The sequence below is a fragment of the Crocuta crocuta genome, unplaced genomic scaffold (assembly GCF_008692635.1).
Source record: "Crocuta crocuta isolate KB4526 unplaced genomic scaffold, BGI_CrCroc_1.0 scaffold591, whole genome shotgun sequence".
Taxonomy (NCBI): Eukaryota; Metazoa; Chordata; class Mammalia; order Carnivora; family Hyaenidae; genus Crocuta; species Crocuta crocuta.
Genome location: NW_027528213.1, coordinates 395,285 through 415,673, shown reverse-complemented (window position 1 = coordinate 415,673; position 20,389 = coordinate 395,285). Strand labels below are relative to the sequence as shown.

The window sequence follows — 20,389 nt, the reverse complement described above, 5'->3', positions numbered from 1 at the left end:
GTGGTCTGGCTCTTTGAGGGTGAGTTATTTTCAGTCACTTTCTAAGCAGATGTGGAGTAGCAGAGTTCTGCTTTGGTGTGCCTAGTTGGCTGCTGCTTGGTAGAACTTTCGCCCTGTCATTATGCACATTTGGATGTTCGGACTTGGTTGGAAGGGCAGGCTGTACAGCCTCCGGTACACCCAAATAAGCTAAGCCTGTGTCCACACCACTTTCTATTGCTTTCTTTCTGTAAACAAAGAGCTATTTTCACACTTCACTCACAAAATGGATGGCATGCGGAATGAGGCTGGGTGAGGGATCCACAGATTGTGGTAAAAGGAAGCCCTCTTCCAGCACATGGAATTAGTGTAGTGAAGCTATTACCTTGCAAGAAGCAAAGAGAACAGCCTTAACACTTTTCAGGGACAGGCTCTTGAGTTTTGTAGAAAATTAATTCCTGTGAGTCTACTCTACCTTGAGAAGCTGTGTCACGTCCCCAGTGAGGTTCCTTCTGGTCCCTTGTATACAGTGCTAGAAATATTTTGTGGTAGTTAAGGACTTGACGAGAATGAGTTATCTTGGTGGATGTGCTTTCTAGATGCCATGCCATTTTTTTTGAAGCTATGCTATTTGCATTCTAGGAAAGCCTCGTTTGTGAGTAGATACTATTTTAGGCTTTCCAGTGTTTGCAAGATGGAGATATGCTTCCGTGCTTAAATATGCCCAGCTGGCCATTGCACCTGCCTTTTGAGTCACTGCAGAGATCAGAAACCATTAACAACAGAAGTTGGACTTACGTGGTACTTATCTCATGTTGTTTCTGGCAGTTATTTTTGCTGGGTATTTATAAGGACATCTGTCTTTTAAAAGAGTCTTATTACTTATCCTTTTTTTTCCACTAAGGAATAAATCACAGCTTGTTTCCCATTCCCATTCATAGTCTGAGGTGATTAGAAATGCAAATTGGGTGTCATTAAAACATTATGATTTTTCTGTGACATCAGGCGATATTTAAAATCAGTGTGCTAAGAAGGAACATGTGCTTAAAATGTGATTAGGATGTGAACAAAATGAGTAGAATGAAATATTCACTTCCTTCCTGGAAATCTCTTACTGGGTCTGGAAAACAAGGATAACCTGTAGTGTTCATCATTTCTGACTTATCATACTTTAAGCCTGAGACGTAAGCCTCAGATGTGCACGTTGTTTAAGAACACAGGAAAACAGTAGCTTCTAACATTTTCAGATTGCTCTGTGGAAGTACATACTAAAGACTCCCTCTTGCAAGAGTGAGATTTACAGTCGGATTACCCATTCAAAGGACAGATCGGATTCAGCTGTATTTCTCATAGGGATTTTTGGATATGTAAACATTATAAAAACAAGAAAAAATTGGATAGTTTAAGTATGAAAAGTATTGATCTGCACATTCAGAGCCAGAGATGGAATGTGCTGGAGGCAGATTTCTTCCACTGAAAATATGTTTATGTTGTAGGCAATAGAAGGTACTGGGGATGTTTCTTATTCAATAAGTAGCATTATCTCTGTAAGTATGCATTTTGTTCCTGACTTTTATTTATAAACAGAAGTACACTCACTTTCTGGAGCTCTACATGAAAATGAATTGCCTCTACGAAAAACAAGGGACCAGACCTCTTAGTGTTTTTATAATTTCAGATGCAGTTTTATGTATATTGGAGATCTATATGCTGGGCTCAGATCTGTTTTTGTGTTAGTCACTGCAGTCAAAATGGTTTTACTGTTTCTAGAAAAATCAACAGTCTAAAAATAGCAGGTGTTTCCCAGGTCAAAACCCACTTCAGATATTGAGAGATGTTGACAGAGTCTAGATACCTAAACGATGAATACTGAACCTTGAAAAAGTTTTAATATCTTTTCTTGTGAATATTAGCAGGCTTGAGGTTTATAAGCAAGAGTAAGAATGTAAAAATCAAATGATCTCTGTGTTGATTTTTTTTTAAAAAAAAGCTTTGCTTTCATGCTATAAAATTTATTTTTAGTCTGTGCTGAGAACTTTTAATAGGCATCAGCTGGGTACCCCATTAAACTAACTGCTTTAAAATGGTTTCCTTTTAGAACTCACATTTACATCCTAGGAAATCAATTAGAGCGTATGGATTTCACATTTCCCCTGCCATCTTCCTTTACAGCCATTTCTGAATGACCAGCCTACCAGAGCAAAACACTCAGAGGTGCAAATCTTCTGGAAGAAGTGCAAATGCCACACTTTTACTTGGAAAAATGAAAAAAAAAAAAAAAAAGACTTCTTTAATATATCTGCCGAACATTTAAAACTGTAGAAAGCACAGGAAATACTTCTGGTGTATGGGAATGTGTGGTGTTTCCAAATTACAAACATTGTTTTGAACATTTCCCCGGTAGTAGTGAATTATATGAGACCACGTCCATCCAAGGAGAGCTTGTTTAACTGTGGCTTGTGGTTCTGGGGCTCATTCAAACACTTAAACAAAATAAAGGGAATGGATGTAATAACTTCTTTATGGAAGGGCCATAAAAAGGTACAGGGCCATGTAAACAAATTGGGTCATTTACTAGATGTTTTAAGTGATAGATTTGCAATCCAAATTCAGGGGTGTGTAGTAGGCTGTATAGGATCATGACCATGTTCTGTTCTGAAAGTGAGGTTCCAGGTTCTTTTTTGTTTGTTTATTTGTTTGTTTTTCTCTAGTGCATGGAATCCCTTTATTGCTCTTTTATACTGTAGTTTGAAAACAAAATCTCAAGCTTTTGAGCATTTGCATGTGTAAGTGTGATCAACTTCGGAAAATGGTTAGAAACGCATGTGTGAAAAGTTGAATTGACCTGATTTTTGGTAGCACTGGGTTGTGTTCAAGGAAAATAAGATGACTGAAATTGAAATTTTCCTCCTGGGCTCAGACATGTCTAAACTAATTGTAAAATAATTGTGCTGGCTTACAAGAGCAGACTCATAACTACGACTATGTAAAGTAGAAATCCAACAACAGTTATGATTTACAATTATTGTAACTCTGCCAATCTTGTAATAAAACCGCTATTATAACCCACCTACCGTGACATTCATTTGTCTTACTTGAGACCTAGGTTAAAAAAAAAAAAGAGCCTCTCCCAAGTCGTCTCGCTTTAGAGAGCCACTTCATTACATTAGGGTATTCATTTACCTTCTCTGAAATGGGTACGAGGGTTGTGCGAGGGTTGTGCCAGAGTCGCCCAGCACCAGGAGGAGGGCAGGCGGGAATACGGGAATGCATGGTGCCCTGCATTGGCAGTGATGACTAGTGGCAGTGGCAGCCAGCAGTAAATTTGGAAATTGAAGTGAGGAAAGGAAACGAAGTAATTTCTGTGTTGATACCATAACAGTTATTCATTCTGCAACTTCTCTCAATCACGGTTGGCTCACTTGGCCTTAAAGGAAGTAGATTGTGTAAGAAACCTCGGTAAAAATCAATGAGCCTTTCTAAGTTTTAAAATGGCATCATACCGTACTGGCAGCTTTTAAGTGTTACCGCCGGACGTTTGGCAGCGGAAATCACTGCTCCAGGTTCATAAGCCTTAAAAAACAAGGGACAATGGTGGATATTATAGTTTCTGTGTAATTTGTGACTTGCTATTTCCTTTCTTTTTTTTTTCCTTTTTCTTTTTTTTAATGAGTAACTTAGAACTAGATGTCCTTAAGTCTATGGGAAACTTACACTCTGCCTTTAAATTGGGTTCTGTGTAACCTTAACAACAACAATTCACATCTTTTTGCCTTAGTTATCCACTCACCTCTTTTATGTGGCACGGAATTCTGTGTGGTTGTATACTACATAAATAAAAAGTCATCGCACTGAGGAGAATACCACAAAGCGACACCTGTACCTGCCTGGAACTGTGAGGCATTGTGAGTAATGCGATGCTGACTTGGAGTTAGTCACTGCTTTCAAGTAGTTTACAGTGAAATGGAGAGATAAGACTTACAGCCAGCTGTAATATAGAATAAAATAAGTATTGGGTGGGAATTGAGGGAAAAGCAAACTTATTTACAGCAGAGCCATTAGAAATCACTTAGGAGAGTGGTCAGGGGAGACTTCTGTATTGAGCAAACGTGCCTGGAAAGATGAGTGGCTGTGTGCATGCGGAATTGAAGGTACAGTGGGGCAGATTTTAGGAGATGGGACCCTGCTGTAAATATGAAAAGGAAGGGAGTCTGGGAAATCCATGCAGTCAGTCCAGTGAGGTTTGTTCTGACTGAGACCTCAGAAGTAGATTCAGTGGTCAAGTGACTGGCAGTAAGAAGCACTAGGGGCTCCTGGGTGGCTCAGTCAGTTAAGCCTGCGACTTCGGCTCAGGTCATGATCTCACAGTTCATGAGTTCGAGCCCTGCGTCTGGCTTTGTGTTGACAGCTTGGAGCCTGGAGCCTGCTTCGGATTCTGTGTCTCCCTGTCTTTGCCCCTCCCTCACTCATGCTTATTCTCTCTCTCTCTTTCAAAAATCAATAAACATAAAACATTAAAAAAAAAAAAGAAATAAGAAGCACTAAAGGAGGGACATTGATGTATTACTTCTGTTTGAATAATTTGGAGAGCAATTCTCTGTGTTTCATTGTAAACCTCATTATTGGCCTTCCCACCCCAGCTACGCAGGCAGCCAAATTATGGATGAAGTCTGAGTCCTGGTGTATAGTCTTCACTCCTGGTGAAGGTTGCTGAAAAGAGAAGAACGCAGTTAGAAGGAAAGGAAATCCCACACTTGTAGTCCAGAGCCATGAAGAGGAGGCAGTAAAGGGGGAAAAAAGGCAAGAGAAAGAAAAGAACAACAAAAAGGAGAAGAAGCCTTTAGGCAGATAGAAGAGGGTGCCAAGGAAGGAGAGAGGAAAATAAAAGAAATTGACTTACAGGATAAAATACAACAGAGAGTCAAGAAAATGAAGATCAATGAATTAAGTGGTCTGTGATTTTTCAGTATTGACCAAAAAAATAGAAACAAGGACAAAACTCCTTCAGTGTAATGTGGGGTCTGGGTGTGGGAGGAAGAATCACTATGGACCAAAATGAAGAAGTTAGGCATAAAGTGTTTAAGACGTTTGGGTAAGTTTTGTGATGGAAAGGAGGTATTGAAGTGGCTCCAGAATGAAGAGAAAGAAAGAGGAAAGAAACAGGTTTGTTTGACTTGTTTGGTGGGTTTGAGAGAGATCCAGAGGGGACTGTAAAGGTTGAATGTGTAACAAAAGATAAGATTTCTGCGCTGGAAATTGCCTGTGCAGTTGCTGATGGAACATGGGAGAAATGACCGCAGAGCAACGGGCAACGTGTCAGATTATTGCAGGAAGAACTGAGCATACCTGTCAGAGAAGAGGGAATTAAATTTTGGAGGAAGTGAGCCTTAAGGCAAATTTTGACCAAGTGAAAAGAGATGCAGGAGAAATTGTAGCGAAGGTTCCCTGGCGGTGGTGTCAGATAAACCCCAATGGTGACATTTTAGTCCTGCCTGGTGTCTAAAGTAGAGGCATCAATGATATGAGAGACAAGATAGCAAAAATACATGTTTTGGCCCGGTCAGTCCACCGAGAGGATAATGGATTAGTTATCCATACGTTTTGGTCAGTTTGGGGATATGGAGATGGAGGATGGAGGGTGGCTGCTAGGCAGAGGTTTAGGAGTGCCGTGGCCGCAGTTAGCGTCATATGTAGTAGAAAACGATAGTTACGGGAAGGGGAGTGACATGTGGCAGAATATGTGTTACAAAGATGCAGCTAAACCAGGGTGAGTCAAGACTTTGAACCTTTTACAGAGCTGCAGAGATCTATAAAACAATAATGGGCATTCAAACAAAGGACCACTTTAATGCCCCTTACTTTATCTATCCGGTGCTGATGTCCTTAAAAGTGTGTCCTCAAAATCATAAAAGGATGGGGGAGGGACTACTTCAGGCCTCTGGGATCTCTGCTGTGGAAGTTCTAAGCATCTGTTGCAAGCGCCACACAGGTGTTTGTTTGTTTGTCGAGGGTGGGTTCAGTTTTAGCTATGTTTGGTCAAGAGAAGAATATACCTCCATGTGTACATTCCACACTCCCCAGAGAGGCTGTGTCCTGAGGATTGTGTGTGCTTCTATTGTGGAGAACCTTTTATGTTCTTATAACCATTGGCAACACAGACATGGAACTGGTTTGTTAAATAACCATGATTGTTGATTGAGCCTTGATCAAAAATACAACTCTATTTTTGCTCTTCCTGAATTTTATTGCGCAGGGCAAATCTTCTCCTGCTTCAGTATGGATATTTCTGCAAGACATGGTTTTTCAGGGGCACCAGGGTGGCTCAGTCGGCTGGGCAGCTGACTTCGGCTCAGGTCATGATCTCGTGATTTTATGAATTTGAGCCCTTCATCAGGCTCTGTGCCGACTGCTCGGAGCCTGGAGTCTGCTTCAGATTCTGTGTCTCCCTCTCTCTCTGCTTCCCTCTTCCCTCCTTGTGCTCTGCTTTCTTCTCTCTCTCAATAATAAATATACATTAAAAAAAAAGACATGGTTTTTCAACTCACCCTTAAGAGATAACTGAATTTGAGAGTGATTTCAAATGGAAACACCCTATGATTTAGAAATAAGATTGGCCAAGCCTTCAGAAGGTAAAACTCTCAATGTCTTCACTGCCTTCCTGGGCCTGCTGCTGAGTGGAGCCTGTCTGGGAAAGCAGCTGACTGGGAGGAAGCAGGGGTCTTGATGTGTCTGAGGGATTCCACCTTCACGGAGCGCGTCCTGGCGGTTTCCCTTGAACGTCTTCCTATTGCTGTGGTATCACTGTACCTACCCTTTTGGTCCCTCAGGGTCACCCAGTTACCCGTATGTTTTGAGGACTCCTTTTGTCTCATACCTGGGCTTGCTTTCAGGATTCCAAATCTGAGAATGCCACTTCAAGTGAACTCTGTTCTGCTTAAATAGGATTCCTTCACAAACCTGTAAAATGTGAATACGGCACCTTAAATACGCACAGAATCATTGTCAAGCTAATGAATGAAAACCTTTCTATTTTTGAGTAAAGGAATTATGTTTGTATTTGTAACTTCTGAATTCTCCCTGTCATCACCCCTGGTCAGGTGCTGATCACCTAAACTGTAGCATAAATGTGCTTATTCTTCCTTAAGAGGCTCTTTCATGGCCTCCCACCCCAGATGGATCATATATAGGAGACTGATGCAGCATAACCATCCTATAGTAGAACTTTGGTTGTATTTACTCAGTGCTTCTCACACTCTTTTGGGGGAAATTTTATTTTTTTATGTTTATTTATTTTGAGAGAGAGAGGGAGGGACAGAGACAGAGGAAGAGACAGAATTCCAAGGAGGCTCTGTGCCATCAGCATAGAGCCTGATGCAGGGCTCAAACTCATATACTGTGAGATCATGACCTGAGCCGGAATCAAGAGTCAGACTTGATTCTGGGTGGGCCACCCAGGTGCCCCTGTGCTTCTCAAACTTGAATGTGTGTACACATGAGCTGGGGACCTTATTAAAATGCAGGTTCTGATTATGTAGGTTGTTGATGGGGCCAGAGAATTTGCATTGTAGCAAGCTTCCAGATGCTGCTGCTGCTGGGCTGAGGACCAAACTTTGAGTAACAAGGACCTGCTTGGGTGTTCTCAAGGTCTGCTGTGATCTCATCTCAATCTTTCCAGTAAAAAGATTGCACATAGCTGATCACTGCTCACCACAGAGATGACTCTATGCCTCTCTGCTCTTGCAACTCTTTTAACCCAGAAGTCAGTTGAATCCAATAAGCATCATGTGCCTTGTGTTCTCCTTACCGTGGCACATCCTGAAAACAGATAACAAAAATGCAGGTTTTTGAGCCCTAGATGTTGACAATCAAATGTGGTTTTTCCTACACTAGAGACAGGAGGTATGCTTAGAATGCTGAAGGAGCTCAGAGATGTTCCATATCCTGGTCGAGAACGGCTTCTCATGAGGCCTTCTTTTCAGTTGGGTCTTGAAGGATAGTCCTCTAGAAAGGAAGGGGGTTCTAAGTGAAAGGCATAGACTTGTAAGAAAGCACAAAGTCTATTGAAAAATCAGCTCCGTTTGGTGGGAAATAAGATTGAAAAAAGTATTCATTGGTTGTGCAGGACTCCGTGTGACATTCTAAGGAGCATGTTTAGATATGTTCGAGGGCCTGGGGAGAAGGCTGCTTGCTTTCTGCACCAGCTCCTAAGAGTAGTGGCCTGTCTTTCCCCCCATTTTTGTATTCCTAAATCTATAACAGATCAGTAACTGTCCACTGAGTGATCTGATTTAGGCTTTGTTTTTGTTTGTTTTTGTTTTTTTTTTTTTTGTTTTTTGATTTCAAAAAAAGAAAAAAAAGTAAATCAGGATAATTGCAAAATATGGGGAGGCAAGGGACAAGGATACCAGTTGAAAGGCACTGACAGTAGTTCCGATGTCAGATAATGAGCAACGGACTAGTTACTGCCTGTGGGGAGATTGGAAGGGTAACCATCGGGTAACTATCATCCCTCCTTTCCTCTGTGTGTTCAAAGCCTATGTGTATTTAAGGTCCAACCCCATGGGTGTTGCCTCTACAAAGCCTTTGTGTTTCTCTAGTCTGGCATGCGTGCCTACCCTAAACTCCCAGGATACTGCAGACTGTACCACATTCTACCTTAACTTCTAGTTCTGTATGTGTCTTTTCTTCCATCATTTTCAGAAGAGTCCAGTGTTCAATAATCTTTAGCTTAGTGTCTTAGATGGTAGATCTGTTTAAGTGAAGTGAAAACAGCCCGCTTGGACCCAACACAGCCAGTTCTGTTGTGGTGTTGACATCTGGTCTCACAGGTCATCCCTGATAGGCTCTAAAGAGGTCATATGCTTTATTTCACAACCAAGGGATGTAACTGATGCCTGGCTTCATTTTGAGGAACTAAAAGGGGACACACTGGAAGGTCTCTTAGTCTTTCTGCTTAGACTGAGTAAAATGAATGTACAAAGAACATTATTAGCAAAATTATAGTGATGACTGCTTAGAATGTTATTTCCTCAACAAGAAAAAGAAATGTATCATTTCCAGGAAAATTATTTTTAAACAGGGAACTTTATGATAGCATTTATTGCAATCGGTTTAAGAAAAGCGTGACTGTCAGAAGTCCGTTTTCAATAGCGTGAACTCATTTTTGTTTTAAATTATTTCTTCCTTCTTTCTAGTGAATGTGAGATTTATCCTCATGTGCTTTCTTATTTTCAGTTTGCTTTTCCTTTTCTTTGCTTTGGGGTTTTGAGATTGACAACTATGATTTATCCCCTGGAAAGGAAAAATCTTGAAAAAGTCATGATCTCAAAAAATCACTCAAAGCATGTATTTTTTCTTTCCTTGGAAATAAAGTCGATTTTCTCAGCTCTGATCATATGAGATTATGGGCAAGTAGTCCTCAGTTCTGGCATGTGGACAAAACAGAAGCAGCCCCTGGAGAGAGAGAGTTCAGAATTCATGGCAGTAAGCACATGTTCAGTATGCCAATATTTATGGTGTCACAACCAAATTAAAACCATACCCTCTGCTATTTACATAAGTACGGTACCCAGACTGCACAGGGTTATGCCCACGTTTCTCAGTAAGATTTAAGGCAATACAGTTGTTCAGGACTCTCGGAGACCAGTCTATTTATTTTCATATTCATTTTATTCGTCTCTGTGAGGGAGGGTGAATTGTCTTCACTTACATTCGTTTTGAAGTCCTCCCGAATTAGCAGGGGTGGCAGATAGCAGGGGTGAAGAATGGCTTTGTGCTGCCATATACAGTGTATTTCGGCAGTTGTACCCTAATATTCTCAGTTCCTGTCCTAGGGGCGTTAGATGCATTGATTACTGAGAATGAACACAGATTGCTTCCTAGATAGATGGGTAATTCTTAATCTTTCATTTCTCATGTCTTATTTATGCTATTAGAGATCTGGGATTTCACCAATTTGGAAAAAAAACAACAACCCAGAATACAGACTTTTGGTAGGAAGACATATTTTATGTCTTTTTATGACACCTTTTAAAGTAGTAACATCTGGTAACATTTTTAAGAACAGTAAAGTTTCAGAAGCACTGTTGAGAATACATCTTACTTCTCTACTTTTATGAGACAAAGCTATCTAGAAGTATATTCTAACACATGATACACTCGTACAGCAATGTAAGTGACAAAGAATGTTCAAAAACGACAGTGGGGAGTAGGTTTGGTAGAAGCCAGTGAATCACATTTGCTGGTGGATAGTACATTAGAGTGTTAATGCTTTCTTAATGACCCTTTTGAAAGTCCCAGATTTTTTCCAGATTCCTTCTGATTCTACTGTAGCTGAGACTCTAATCTAGAAATCAGTCTGGACAAGAACCCAATTACTGGATGGCTTTAATAGATTGGCTGTTTAGGGTTTTGGGAGATGGTCATATAACCATGAATCTATCAAGCAGAATTTTTTCACAACTGGTGACTGCAAGTGGCAATCTTTGGTGCAGGCAGGGGGGTTTTCTCATTTATAGGATAAAATAATCTTTTATGAGTAACTCTCATGTGAGCAAATGAAGCCTGACTATGTAAATCTTTCTTTTACTATGGGATAGAATCCAAGATATTTAAGAAGATATTTTATTTTTTGAGGTCAGTAATTTAAACACTGTGCTTAGGCTCTTTTTTGGTTCTCCAAACATTTATTATTAAGGCTTCCTTCGGTGTTTCCTTAAAAAGACAAAGTTCAGCATGTTTTCTTTGCGAACGATTGTCTCATACACAAAACAGAAAACAAACTTTCCTTTACTATTTTTTTTCTCAGACCTAATTATTCAGTTGTTTTTATGCCCACAGATTTTTAAATGATCACAGATTTTTCACTGATCTATTCATGTCTTATACTGGTGCTGGGAAAAAATAATAACTGTTTGAATCCTGTGCAGATTAATAAAAAATATTAAGGAAATTTCCTTGGTGGTCTACTAGCAATTTGAGAAAGATTACTGGCTTTTGCAGTTCATTAGTGGATCAATTTATTGAATGCTTAGTGTTAGGTATCTCATTTATCAGATACTGTCTTAGGGACCGGGGATACTTGGCCTATGCAGTTTCCAGCATTCTTGTCTGGCTGCCAAAATTGATTTTTCCATTTTGTATATGACTTAGGTCTTTGTCCTGCAGTAGATGCCAGGTTGAAGGAATTATTTTTGTCCTAAAACATGATTAGATTGTTTCAATGATGTCAATAATTTTAGTGAATTCCAAGAAATACACTTTCAATTAAATGTTCTTGAAGATTTCTATTTGATTTTCTACATAGTAATGAATATTGCTATTTACCTTAGTGATAACTGACAATAAATATTACATTTCCTAAGAAACTTGGCAGTATCACCCTATGTCTGTCTGTAATAACTAACCTATAATTTAGGTTAACTCCATCATTATATTGTGACTTGAGATTCTTTTTTCTGACTGCTTCATGATTTCTCTTATATTTTATGGAAAAACCTTGCTTATGTAAGTGCAAAGAAGATGTTGGTGTAATAAGATATTTACTAAAAGCTCTGGAAAAAAAGTTTCGATTTTTTGAAACCACCCAGCATTTTAAAATCCAACAGATTGGTGCTTTAGCCTAAATATATAATGTCTTATGTTATAGGCAGGACATTTTTTTCTTTCGTTTTGGTGGACATATTAAAATAGGTCACACAGCAAATAAGCTAATGTGACCAGTCATTGTCATTTTACCATTTTTTGGGGGGGGAAGGAAGTCTGAAGCAAAAGAATATTCTTGCGGGAAGGTTTTTTTCCCCCCCGCTACCAACTTAGGCATTTCACTGGCAGTCTCTTTGCCCCTAAAATTTATGCTTGAAATGGCCCAGAGATTTTAAATGTGGGGCATTTTAGGGGCCTTAGTACATTGATTGATTTAGGAATGATTTGCTTTGAACCTTGCTGCAGTGAGCTTTCAGTAGAAAGCAAGGATTTTAATCTTTCCAACCAGATGGAGTGTGAATTTTGGCCTAATTGAGAAAGACCTTTTTCTGGCTAGGTTAGTGGCACCAAACTAAAGCAGGCCCTGGTATGGATGTGGGGATCCTTCTTTTCATTATTATATACCACTGAAATTAATTGTATTTGATAGGTTAGTATCTTGACTCACGGCAAGGAACCACTCAGGAATCCTGGATAACCTACGCCCACTTCTTATAATGACATATCAGTTGACATTTTTATTCTGACATTTTCGCTAGTTTTTGTCATTGACTGAATTTTGCGTTTCACGAATTTGTAAAGCCATGTAGGAATTCAACAGTTATAAATTTCGAAGATCTGTGTATTTGTGAATGTAAGTAAAATGTTTCCAATGCAGCCCTGCTTTTCAAGTTTCCTATTGAATTGTAGGGGAGGGTGAGAGGAAAGGCAAAAAAATCCATTCTTCTACCCTTTTAGGTTCTGTTGTATGTGAATTAAACTGACAAAGACAAATTAGCAGTAGAAAAGGCGTATAGATTTTGTTAATATCTTTAATTTTATGTGCACAAGGGCTTTACAGAAAGGAATGAAGAACCCAAAGTAACAATTAGACTCAGAGGCTTATATACCATTTTAGCAAAGGGCTTTAAATAGTGGGAGAATTTATTGGCTAGGAAACACGTGAGGAAGGGGCGCCTGGAAGTCTCAGTGGAGCATGTGACTCTTGATCATGGGGTTGTAAATTCAAGTCCCATGTTGAGGGTAGAGATTACTTAAAAATAAAATCTTAAAAGACAAAAGAAATATATGGGGAGAAACTAATGGGCGATAAGAGTTGTTTTAGTCAGGTCTGTTTATGCAGACTCCTCTCTATGCCAGCTCTCTGTCTTCTATGATGAAGGTACTTCTCCTCATTCTGGTTCTGGAAAGGCAGGTTGGGGGAGCGGTGTGTGGAATTTATGCCACCTTCACAAAGAGAAATTTATGCTTTGCTTTTAGTCAGATAAGGGGAAGGCAGAGAACTTTTCCTGCGTTTGTTGATTCTCAGTCACCTTAGGCTCAAAATAATCCTTCTGCCAAAGTGGCATATTTTGTGGTGGCATTCCTTCATAACTGTCAGATATAATAGTTGGCTTTTTCTAATAGCCTGTATGTTCTAGAAAAGGGACATAGGGTACTGTTGGTGGGTGGGGATGCTGGTGCTCTTGTACTTCAGCAAAGCTATTTTTATTTTCTGGTCTGCTCCTTCTCTTCCTGAAAGTTACAAATAATTTGTCATCCGGTATTTAATAGCTTCTGCCAGGACTGGATCTATACCATCTCAGATATTTCCTCAAACAGGGTAGGGAGGAGAGGCAGGGCGAAGCAGTTCTACATCCTCATTTGCGGCATTCTTGATTTCCGTAGAAAATCCGAGGTCATTCTAGTAATATCCAGTTAGGAAATGTGAAGTGTTATGACTCACTTTATTTTGGCTTTGCACAGTATAGAAAATTTCTTGGCTAAGAAGGAATTCCTTTTCAAACTGCCAGTCCTCCCCAACAATTCTGAATAGGTAGTTCTCTCTTTGCACATTCTTCTGGGTTTAACTGCTGTGTAACCTCCTAACCCCTCATTAATAATTTCCTGAGGCTGGTTTGTTATAAAGAAACATTGCAGCACAGACTGTGTGTGAGTGAGTGAGTGAGTGAGTGTGTGTGTGTGTGTGTGTGTGTAAGTATGTGAGTTAGTGTATGTGTGCGATTACTCCTTAATGACCAACTCAAATGATATTAATGCTCTGGAGGAAAAAACAAGTGAACATTAGCTTCTTTCCCATTAGTGCACATGTTAATCAAGGAGATCACACCCTTAGGCAGAAGGTAATGAAGGCTTTTTAACTCGTCTTCATTATTCAAATTAAATGGCTCATTTTCTATATTGTACACACATTTCAATGGCTTGAGCATTTAAAGGAATAATCATGAATCTTTCAAAGGCTTCTTAATATTAGGATACCAGAGAATAAATTTGTCGCGTTTTGGTTCTGAACAACAACAAGAAATCGCCAAGGAACTGTAAGTGTTTGGAGATGGGCGTTTGGGCTTCCACTCCTCTACACTATAAACTCTTCTCACCTTTCTCATATTTCAGCTACACATGCCGTCAGTGAAATTGACACTGGTCCCATGTTGGTCAGTAGAGCAGTAAACCTCCCATGAGAAATGCTGTGAATTACACAAAGTTGTCGTTACTCCTGGGATTTAGGGTGGTGATCAAAATGCTGTCTCCCCTTAGGAAAATGCGCACACTATGTTGTTAAGTGAAAAAGCAGGGTGAAAGTAGCATTTTAAATTTTTAAGCATGGCCCCATACATTTTCCCATGTATACAGAAAGCCTAAAATGAAGCATAGTAAAATGTTCTTAGATTTTTGTCCACAGCGGCTGTAGGGAAGCAGTGGGGGTGTTGAAATTTAAAATACGTTTAGGATTTGCTAAATTTTCCATCATAATCTTATATTACCGCTGTCATAGAAACAAGGCTGTGCAGATTCTAAGCCTAATTTAAATAGTGAGGAAGGGGGGCAAATATAAACAATAGCTTTTTCTTCTAAAGGAAAACACCTAAAATGCAAGATTTGTTTGTGGAAGCTTAGGAGATGGCATTCCAAAAGGTGGCCCTTTGGGGTTAAGATTTGAAGTTGTCTCTTAATTTTATCCCAGAGGCTAGATGTGGATAAGCAGAGCAGTAAGGCTTTTGCGGCAGTCGGTGAGGAGAGCCATCACAACAATTATCTATGTTGCTTTTGGCACTTTGCAAGAAATGTTGTTTTCATAAGACCTAAGAGTTTTGTCTGGGAAGAAAGAAGATAGCTGCCAACATTTGGCACCATATGGGATTTTCTTCTTTTTTTCTTTTTTCATTTCTTTCTTTTCCTTTTTTTTTTTTTTTTTAAAAGCTTAGTGTGTAGTCTGTACATCCTGCTCTTAAGCCTGAAAGATCAAGAAAATATGGGGTGTTTTTTTTTTCCGTACACTTGCTGGAAACATCTGGAACATGCCATTAGGTTGCACACCACAGGCTTTAAATGTGTGATGGATACCATGAAAGAACCCCCAAATCAAACCCCTGCCTTCCTTTGCAGCTGCGTTCTATAGTGCACTGTGACCCAGGGGCTGACTGACCATACGGACTCCCGCTGATCACATTTATTGAGCCTGGTGGATTGAGAAACTGCACGTTACCTGCCTTTCTAAGTACCGTGTATCCTTCAGACATACCAGCACCTGGTCCTTATGGAAATCAGGACGCTTCTGCCAGTACTGCATTAATCCTGGGGCTGCACGCTTGCGCGCTCTGCAGTATATAAGCTCATCTGTTCTGTGAGCCTTTTAGAAATTCAAGAATAAAAATTATTTCAAATCCAGGTGTAAAGCAGGTAGGAAATTCTCCTCTAAGGAATACCTTTTGTTTTTGGAAGAAATACTATAGCTGCATTTATGACACTAAACTTTCAGTTAATGGAGAGGAAAAAACCAGACCGATAGTGAAGACTTTGTTTTTTATATTTGTGATTGAACTTATACCTTGACTGAGGCTCATATTTTGGAACCCGTCATCGGTTCATCTAACATATGAGAAATGAGATAAGTACCGAATAAAAAAACAAAAACTCACAAAGTAACAAAAAACTACATGTTTTGTTTCCTGAATCTCATTTTTCTCATACTGCTCTTACCCTTCATCCCCATGCTTTCATTTTGGTGTTGAATTATTATGGTTTCATGTCTCAGGTGAAAACTTCTGTCTGCAGAGTCTAGAACCCCTCAAAGCACACTACCCTCTGAGACTAGGGCCATCTCAAGGGAGAACTCTACATTAAAAGGGTGTTTTGAGGAGGGAAGTAAATTTGGAGCTTTGAGTAGGGAAGAAAGTGCCAAAGCAGACACTCTGTGTAAACTGTGGAGGGTAGGGAACATCCACGGCAGAGGCCTGGGGGTGGGGAGGGGCCCCGCTGTGGATATATACAGATCCATAATAGGAGATCGCTAGTCAGGGGCTTGTGTGCGTCCCTGCTATTTTTTCCCACTGGTCTTCTGCCCTGTTTACTTCCTGGTGGCAAGAATCCTAAGAGATCCAAGGGCGATTCCTTTTGTTCATTCTGCTGCCCTCCTTTCCTTCCGCAGTTTAAGATTCGTAATGGTGACTCATGACCACTGTGCTGCGAGGGAGTCGGAGCCTGGTAATACACACGCATATTTCTGCTTCCAGCCCTTTCCAGCTTTGGAACAGACATTACTCTGGCCCTCCACCCTCTTCACCGAAGTCATTGTAAACATTACTTCAAGCATTCTGAAATGAACCTGAAGATGTCTTTTTAATACTTTTGTTCTGGAAAGTTTCAGGGCTCACAAGAGTCTTTAAAAACCTGGGAACATGCCCCCGGGAATGATTTAGGTATGGTCTCGTGGAGTCCTCCTTGCCTCGTTTTCTCAGAGGTGAAGTCATTTTCTTAGTCATGTAGGCCTTGGCAGCAGGAGCAGAACACTAGGGTAGCCCTCAGTGCTGGGCTCTGTCGGGCTCAGCCCGACATGCTCCGTTTGGGTTGTCTTGATGATAAATAGGTGAACTTTTGAGAGAAGGCAGGAGCTCTTCCTTCAGTGCTTGGGCAAGTTTTGAGCTCACTTGTTGCTCAGAAAAGGGATTTGTCCTTTAACAAATACCATGCTCGCTAAATGAAGAAGTAATACCAAGGCCATTTGTCAAAACAGGTAAAAACCTTGCCCTAGCTTACTCGGTTTATACTTTTCATTGCTAAGCACATGAAGTCATCTTGGGTGAAATGTTATATCGTATACTTTCAAATGGGTTCGGCTCTTTTTCCGATTTATATATCTTGTATTTCTGGATAGTTTATTTACCATATGCTGTGACACCAGGGCTATTATTTTTGCCTCCACCTGAGAACATATTCAGTATTCTAGGTGGTAGATAAGGAGACAGGTCAGCCTTTCACTTTAGATTTCTTGATTTTTAAAATTATTTTCTCCATATCTTCTTTGTCAGAGGTGAATAACATTAAGTAGTACTTTCTGCAGGACTCTCCATAACCCTTCCTACGTATTCTGTAGGCTGTTTTAATAGGTAGAAGGACATAACCTACTTTGTCTATTTTTTTCATAAATATAATACATGCTCCACAGTTTACAAGAAGATCAAAGCCTCCTGTTGTTGGGATGATATTAACCAACCAAATAGGAGAAGAAGTCAGAATGTGAATTCTGATTTCTTAGTGCTCAGCAGTTGGTTTGGGTGAGCCGTGTCTGGCTTGTGGCAGCAGAGAGCTGGAATCCTTCTGTAAGGGCCCAGGTGCTTCAAGAGTCCTACTGAACTCATGAGTGGTTATCATAACAGAGGACAGTACTGAATGTTTTTCAGGTTAGAATTGAAACTAAACTGCTGAGTCTGTCTGGTCATTAAAATTCCCAAAGTGCTTTCTGCAAGATTACGAGTTGGTAGCCATCCTCCTGGCCAAGTGAGTAATTGTTCTGTCAATCGGCCCCTGCAGTTGCATTGCCACAAGGTCATCGCATCCACCCCTAGAGCTGGACTGTCACATTAAGGGAGAATGGCCTCTTACAGGAGATGGGACAATCTCTTTAATTATCAAACTTATAAATTTATGCAGAATTTCTCTTTTTTTGCCCCTGCTTTGAGAAAAGATAGCAATTGTTTAGCTTCTATAACTTGGAGCTTAGGTTTTTTTTCTTTCTTTTAAATCTTTGGTTTTTGAGTTAATTATTTCATACAAGAGAAAGCATATTGCTGTCTGAAGTTTTCCCTGTGGAGATTATATATGTGTGCCTTGAAATACTAGGAAATACCTAGACTATTTATTTGTCTAGGGGTGGATAGGATGCCCCCAGCTAGTTTCTTCTTTCAGTAAATATTGACTGAACATTTATTACGCATGCAGCAGGATGCTAGACACAGGCACTAGAGCAATGGACAGAACATCCAGAATCTCTGACCTCATTGAGTTTACACTCAAGGGAGGCGAGGAAGACGGCAAATAGCATACATAAGTGAATTGTTAGTATGATAGAGCATGATCAGTGCTGTGTATTGGGAGATAGGGAGTGTGTCTGATTAGAGAATATTTTGAAGTAGTATTATAAATAAAGAATGTTAAAGTAAGTCCTGGGGGATCCCACTCAGGTGACTTTTTTGTGGTGTTTGCCATCTCTGTTGTTTTGGAGGTGGGGGGCCGGGTGCTCAGGAGCTCTGGGTGGGGCAGGCCTGCTTCCTCGTCACCATCCCAGGCTGTGGCTGCCAGGATTGCACCAGCTCGGAGAATGGCAGCCAAGGGCAGATCAGAGCCGCGCTTGCGCCTGATGCTGTTGGGGGTGGCCCCTGCATTCTCACATTCTTGTCCAGTGGTCTGCATGTAGGAGGTGGTGGGTTTTCGCTGGCCAGATCTCCACTCCACAACCACTATGCCTTTGTCATCTGCCGGTGGCTCCACGCCCCCAGTCTTGCGGTGAATCAGCCGGTTGTAGTGGGAGTGGCGAGCCTTCAGATTATGGGGCTCCGTGCTGTATGCTTGCTTGTTCCTCTTCATCGGGAAGTGGGAGCACTTCCGCAGGACCTTCCACTGCAATGGGTGGATGTGGTGGCAGCTCCTCCCACCACTGCGCCCGGAAACGGAAAAAGCCCACCAAGGTGACTTTGACGTTGGAGCTGAGGAGGTAGGTAGGGGAGAAGGCCTTACTAGCAGGGTCAGTGGGAGTGGCAAGACCCTAAGAGAGGATTGTCCCTGGCAAGATTGGGCACAGCTGGGTAGCTGGAGTGAGCTAAGCAGATGAGTGATGCATTTTTTGGGGTTATTATTTCTGTTGGCTTGAGGGGAGGAAGGGAAGAACTGTCATCATGGTGGCTTAGAGCAGCATGGAGTAGGCAAGTGGCCAGTCAGATTTCAGATATATTTTGCAGTTGGAGCTGTTAGAATTGCTGGTGAACTGGAAATCAGGAGTTGCGAATGGATTGTAAGGAGCAAGGCCCAAACTCTCACCTGTAGGTCTGGACACCCATTTTGGTCTTTGACCTATTGTTTATGTCTTAAAAGTCTTCAGGCTTCTGTTTGTTAACTGTTCTAACTAGGCACCAGCGGACGCATGAATTGATTGTGGCAGGGAAAGCCTGTAAAAGATACAAGTTGGTGATGGATTTTATAGTTCACGTTTAATAATTGTAAGCAATCAATGTATGTGAGTTAAAGATCAATAAAAGAGAAGGAAGCAAATGTGTTGATTTGGAACAGTATTACCAACTGCTTAGCTAAGTGAAGAATTTTTTTTTTTTTAATAGAGGCAGGTTATACTACAAGAAGAAATACCATTGAATAATAAATATAGTTAATACTTTTTAAGTGCTTACCCTACACCAGACATGCATTAGTGTATGCTTTACGTACATTAATTCCTTTAAACCTCACAAGAAAACCCTGTGAGGGCACAATTACTACTATTCCTAGTTTAGGGAGAAAGTAAGCCATTTGGCCACAGTCAGGTAGCTGAGCAAGGGTTCCAATGAAGTCAATCTGCTTTTCAGGGTGCATGCCCTTGATCGTTACATTATCTACTTCCAATAGCTGCTTTAATTTGTTAGAACTGCAGGTCTAATTTGGTTAGATGCTGAGCAGATTTGCTCAGCTTCTGGTCACTTCCTAAATGCAGAGAAGTCAATGAGGGCTCTAAATATTCTGAGTTTTTTGTCTTACCAATGCCACATACTTATTTTAAATAGGGGAAGCCTGGATGCTTGGGATAAAAAGAATCCATAGAAGATGTGAAAATAGGACTTACTGAAGTCCGGAGCTGAGTTTAAATCCTCGTTTATCCACTTGTTAGTTACACAATCTCAATTTAGTCACTCAATCTTTCTGATAATCTAAGTCTCCAATTTGTAGAATTCAGAAACAGAGTTACTGCACAGAGGAACATTATTGAAACTCCCAGCAAAATGCCTGGTCTACTTAATGAATTTTAGCTTCTTCACCTATCTTTCCAGTCAGATAGGCTGAAAATGCATGTAGGGGTTTCTTTTTTTTTAAATTAAAAAAAAAAAGTGTTTTATTTATTTTTGAGACAGAGAGAGCAAGAGCAGGAGAGGGTCAGAGAGAGAGGGAGACACAGAATCTGAAGACAGGCTCCAGGCTCTGAGCTGTCAGCACAGAGCCCTGTGTGGGGCTCAAACCCACGAACTGTGAGATCATGACCTGAGCTGAAGTCGGATGCTTAATTGACTGAGCCACCCAGGCACCCCACACATAGGGGTTTCTAAAAATAAATTGGATCAGATAAACAAAAGAAAAAGCTTGATGTAGGGAGGCTAGCAAAATTATCCAATGTGGGTTGACAAGAGAATATTAAAGAAATAATTGGTGTGCATTTACTTAGATCAGT

The 20,389-nt window shown here is 40.5% G+C and overlaps 1 protein-coding gene and 1 pseudogene across 2 annotated transcripts in view; one reads left to right on the top strand and one right to left on the bottom strand.

Annotated features, from left to right (window-relative positions):
• PDGFC (platelet derived growth factor C) overlaps nt 1-20,389 on the top strand; it is a 191,516-nt gene that overhangs the window by 9,408 nt on the left and 161,719 nt on the right. The window lies entirely within an intron of this gene.
• On the bottom strand, nt 18,201-19,542 carry LOC144222526 (large ribosomal subunit protein eL28 pseudogene; annotated as a pseudogene).